Here is a 4,517-nt window from a genome sequence, read left to right on the forward strand (position 1 = left end):
GGATCACTATGAGTCCGATCTAGTAGTGAAACCCTGAACACCCTGGAGACTCTTCCCTAAAATACAGAATAAATAAGTAAATAAACTTAAAAAAAAATTTTAATCTTACTTTAAAGTAACTTTTTGATCAACAAACCTGTTTAAATCAATCTTAGATGCCTTTATGTTCTGTGTTCTCTTTGTAGAAACTTCTTCCCCCATATGCCCACTCACCTTCTATTGTCTGATGTCCCACCCATGGCCACTGTCATCTTTGTGACCCTTGCATGGATGTCTCCTTCACCCTGCCTTAGTCTAAGAGCTCATTAGCAGACACCTCCCTATGTGAATTCCTGCCCTACCGCCCCCCACGTGCACACAAACATGGAGCCAGCAGCCCCTCCCCCGCCCATGCAGAAATGCCTTACAGATCCCAGCATGGCTGTAATAGCCAGGAAGGAAGAGTTGCAAACCTGGCTCATCTAGTAACTTCAGAACAGTGTCCCTGAGCAGGGTGCATAAGATATCCTCCTGTCTGGAGGCCAGGGGACAGCATCCCTCAGCGTCTTGTGTGGCCTGGCATTCACTCCTGCGTCCCTCCTTGTCCTCCTGCCCGTGCATCACAGGTGCTGCCGGAGAAGGTAAAAATCTCCACAGAGTGCCAGGAAGTCCCTTCCGTTTCTCACAAGCGGGCATTGCTGAGGTATCTGGGGCTTCACCTTTGCTCTGATTTGCTCATGCTCTTGATGTCAAGTTGAAAAGTGTTATAAAATATTGACGCTCATGATTTACAAGCAGAGCAAGATGTGTTGTCACTAACACGTCATCCTCAGCTAACTAGTGGCGTCATCTGCAGGGTTGTGATGTTTCCATGTGGCTGCTCAACATTAGGTTTTCAGTCTGAACAACTGTGGACTAAATAAATCTCTTTTCTTTCTAAAATACGTGACCTCAGGAAATTTTGTTACAGCAACAAAAAATAAACTAAATACCTCATGATAGTACCAAGACATTTATTATGAATATACAAACCTTCATGCCATGTTTCTTCAATATATGTGTGACTCATACATGCTTCAATTTCCAGAGTCCAAGATAATAAGTTTTTCTTCTGTGAACTAAAGAGTCTGCTGTTATAATTGGTTAGGAGTCTACAAATTCTCCCAGCACACCGACCTTTAGCTCTATAGTTAAACTCATGAAGACAGAAACTCTGACTAACACTGTCAGACCCAGTTATCTGACTATGAATCACTGTTTCCTCCAATTTAAGATGATGACCCTGGAATTCATGCCTAGATGCAGACAAACAGGGACTCTAGGTCACTCAAATCAACAAAAATCCAGAAGTCTTCCCTGGAAGGCAAAGATCAAGGACCAATTGCCTGGAAAAGGGACTGTCCTTGGCAAAGAGTTCAGGAAGTTTATGATGATGAAAATGGAGATGACCCTGCTGTGAGATCCCCTAAGCCCTGGAGTGGAGGCTGCCGAGAGTCAGGACTGCGGTCTTGGCACAGTGGTCAGTGACATCAGTGGTTCAGGGTCCCTCTGTTGTGTAAACAACAGAAGAACTGATGCCATTAGACACCTTTGTCTTCAGCTGGGTCCTAAAATTTTTCCCTCAAAAAATGCTTTTCTTAGTTAGGAAATGCGGTGTTTATAATGCATGGTGAGAACCATACTGTGAATGGCACAGGGACACGTAAAGGTAAATAATACATGGGCCATTTCAGCTATCATTTGCTATTATTCCTACTATAGCATGTGTGGTTATGTGTACGTGTTGGTGCTCAACTCCTTCCAATTTTCTGTACTCCTTCAGGATTTCAATCAGGTGCTATCTCAAGATATCGACTATGATAAACACTTCGTTATGCCAGGTCTGATGATGCTCGCCTGTAATTCCAGCACTCACGATGCTCAGGGAGGAAGATACGTTTGAGTTTGAAGCCAGCTTGGGTAGTGAGATCAATGACAACCTAAGCCACTTGTCCAGACACTGTGTGGAAAATAAAAACAAAAACTAGTTTTAAATATTTCAAATCCAGGATTTCAATATTGAAAATTAAATAATCAATGATAGTATTCAATCGTGAACTTTCTCCCAGACATTGTAGTTTTATGCAATATTTATTTCTCAAATTTCCATGATTTTTCCTAGATAAAAATAAAACATTTCAATGATTTCTTTATGTTTCCTGTGCTTGGATTTACAGGATAAAAACTAAAAAAGAAATTTAGAGGAGGAAGTTGTACTTTGGTTCACAGGTTAAATTGCCCTTGTTTTTGGCCGTATATTGTAACAGCAGCTTCCTGGCAGAGAGGCACAGCAGATCCAAGAATCCTGCCTGCCTCATGGGGGCTGGAAGCAGAGGTTAAAGGGGAAAAAACAGAACAGCCAGGAAAAGTTGCACTCACCACAGCCACCCTGTGCCACTCTGTACCTAGAACTTCCTCCTAACAGTCACTCTGCTATGACCTCAACCATGAATTGCTACATGGGGGTCTCACCCCTTCCCACCTGATCACTTCTCTTGAGCCTGACTTCTGAGCACTGCTGTATCAGGGACAAACCTTCAACCTTACTGTCATCTGGGGAGACATACTAAACCCAAACCATAAAAAAGGCTCAAGCGGGTCACTTATATTGAGCACTAACATCCTATTCTTCCTATAATTGCCAACTTGCTCACATTGTCCTCCTTGAAGAAAACTATTACAGGCATTCTGGTACCTCCTGGTACTTTATAATTATTGCTTTATTACTAAAACTGTAGCTGTGAATTCTGCTATTTTGATGTGAGTTCACTTATATAATGGACAACCTTCTAGATAACCACAGATCCCTAGATCCAAGAGATAGTTTCTCTCAAAAATTAAATTTCTGCCTTCCATTGCATCTCTAGAATTGGTGTGTAATGCATAGCCCCAAGACCAAGTATTCTGCCAGTCTTGAGAGCTGCATAAGAGGAGAACAGTTGATTTGGAACACTCAAGGAAATTGTCCCCATGCCCATTGATGAGCTGTGAGTTTTAAAAAACATGGTGAATGCCTCTACTCAGCTCCATCTGACAGAAAGACAGGGGTCTTCCATATGAGGTGAAATCATAATAATAAAATTTTAATAGTGGTTCCAGTGATTTTGCAATACTTGTTAATTCATCAAAATGTGCAAGATTGGATCAATATTTGACACAAAAACCCAAAAGAATGTTGTAAAACCAGCAAAATGACTTCGCACACAGGTGATTGGCTGCCTAAGAAACTTACGTGGATCTGACTCCATTCATTGCTCCATGCAAAGCACTTTAATGAAGGATTTGAACATGAGCTGAACGAGTGGCAAACTTATGCCCTGCATTTTGACTTTCAAGCACAAAGAACAGTGTGTGACTTTCATCACCGTTCTTGGATCAGGCCACTTCAGATCCTAACCTTTTAAGAAATAGCAACACGGAAGATGAATCTTTTGTCTGCAGTTAAAAATCCTTGCTCCAGGATTCAGAATTCTCAACATCACTCATCCACACAAACGTGTGTCCAGTAAGCTTCCACATCAAATTGGCTGTGTGTTTTTACCTTGATGAAATGGGGCCAACTTTATACCTAGGCGCACTGCAGGAAGCTCTGAATGTCATAATGGCTTGTTAGAATAGGCAAGACATGATGAATGTGGAAAAAGACCTGAAACTTGGGCTGATGGCTTCACCTTTCATCGTCACAATACTTGCATCACACTTTGCATCTGATACATCAACTTCTGTCCAACACAAACATTACAGGGGTCCTCACCCACCATATTCACTGGAATGGGCCTGTGCTCCTTCTGGCTCTTCTCCTAAGGCAAAATGGCGATGAAATGGAAACATTTTTAATTGATTGGGGCAGTGACGTAGCCACCTCAGCACAACTACAGAATCAAAAAAGGAGAACTTCTAAAACTGCTTCAAAAGTGACAGAAACTAAGGTCTGTCTTCACAGGAAAGGATTTTCTAATGAATTAAAGGTTATAGATCTTTTATAATTTAACATGATCTTAATGCACTGTGGCTCTTGATCAGACCACATAACTTGAGCCCTGAGTTAAGGAATTCAGAAGGAAAAGATGAAATATTAAAGGGGTAGCCATAACAGATGTGAGAGATGTCATCAACATGATTAATGTTAGAAGTATGTGTCTTAATACTTCTATGCCTAGAAGTATTAAGACACATATTATGAAGTATCACAGTGAAGGGGAAAACAGGGCAAAGTAGCAGAAGGTGGTCATCACTGAAATAAAAATCAAACCTAGGAAAAGACGCTCTACTGAGTGAGGGTCCAGTTAGTTTTCTATTTGCTGACACAGCACTGATTCTTGTCATTGATCTGCATGTTGGGTGGTTTCAAGGTGCAGGAATGTGGTGAGCTAAAAGAACAGCGTCTTGGACTAGGAATATAGCCCAGCAGCATAAGTGCCTGCTTGGGAAGTGCAAGATCCTGAGTTTGATCCCCTGTACCAGGAAGAAAGAAAGAAAGAGAGAGAAAGAGAGAGAGA

Source organism: Octodon degus, unplaced genomic scaffold (assembly GCF_000260255.1).
Source record: "Octodon degus isolate 3935 unplaced genomic scaffold, OctDeg1.0 scaffold00162, whole genome shotgun sequence".
NCBI lineage: Eukaryota > Metazoa > Chordata > Mammalia > Rodentia > Octodontidae > Octodon > Octodon degus.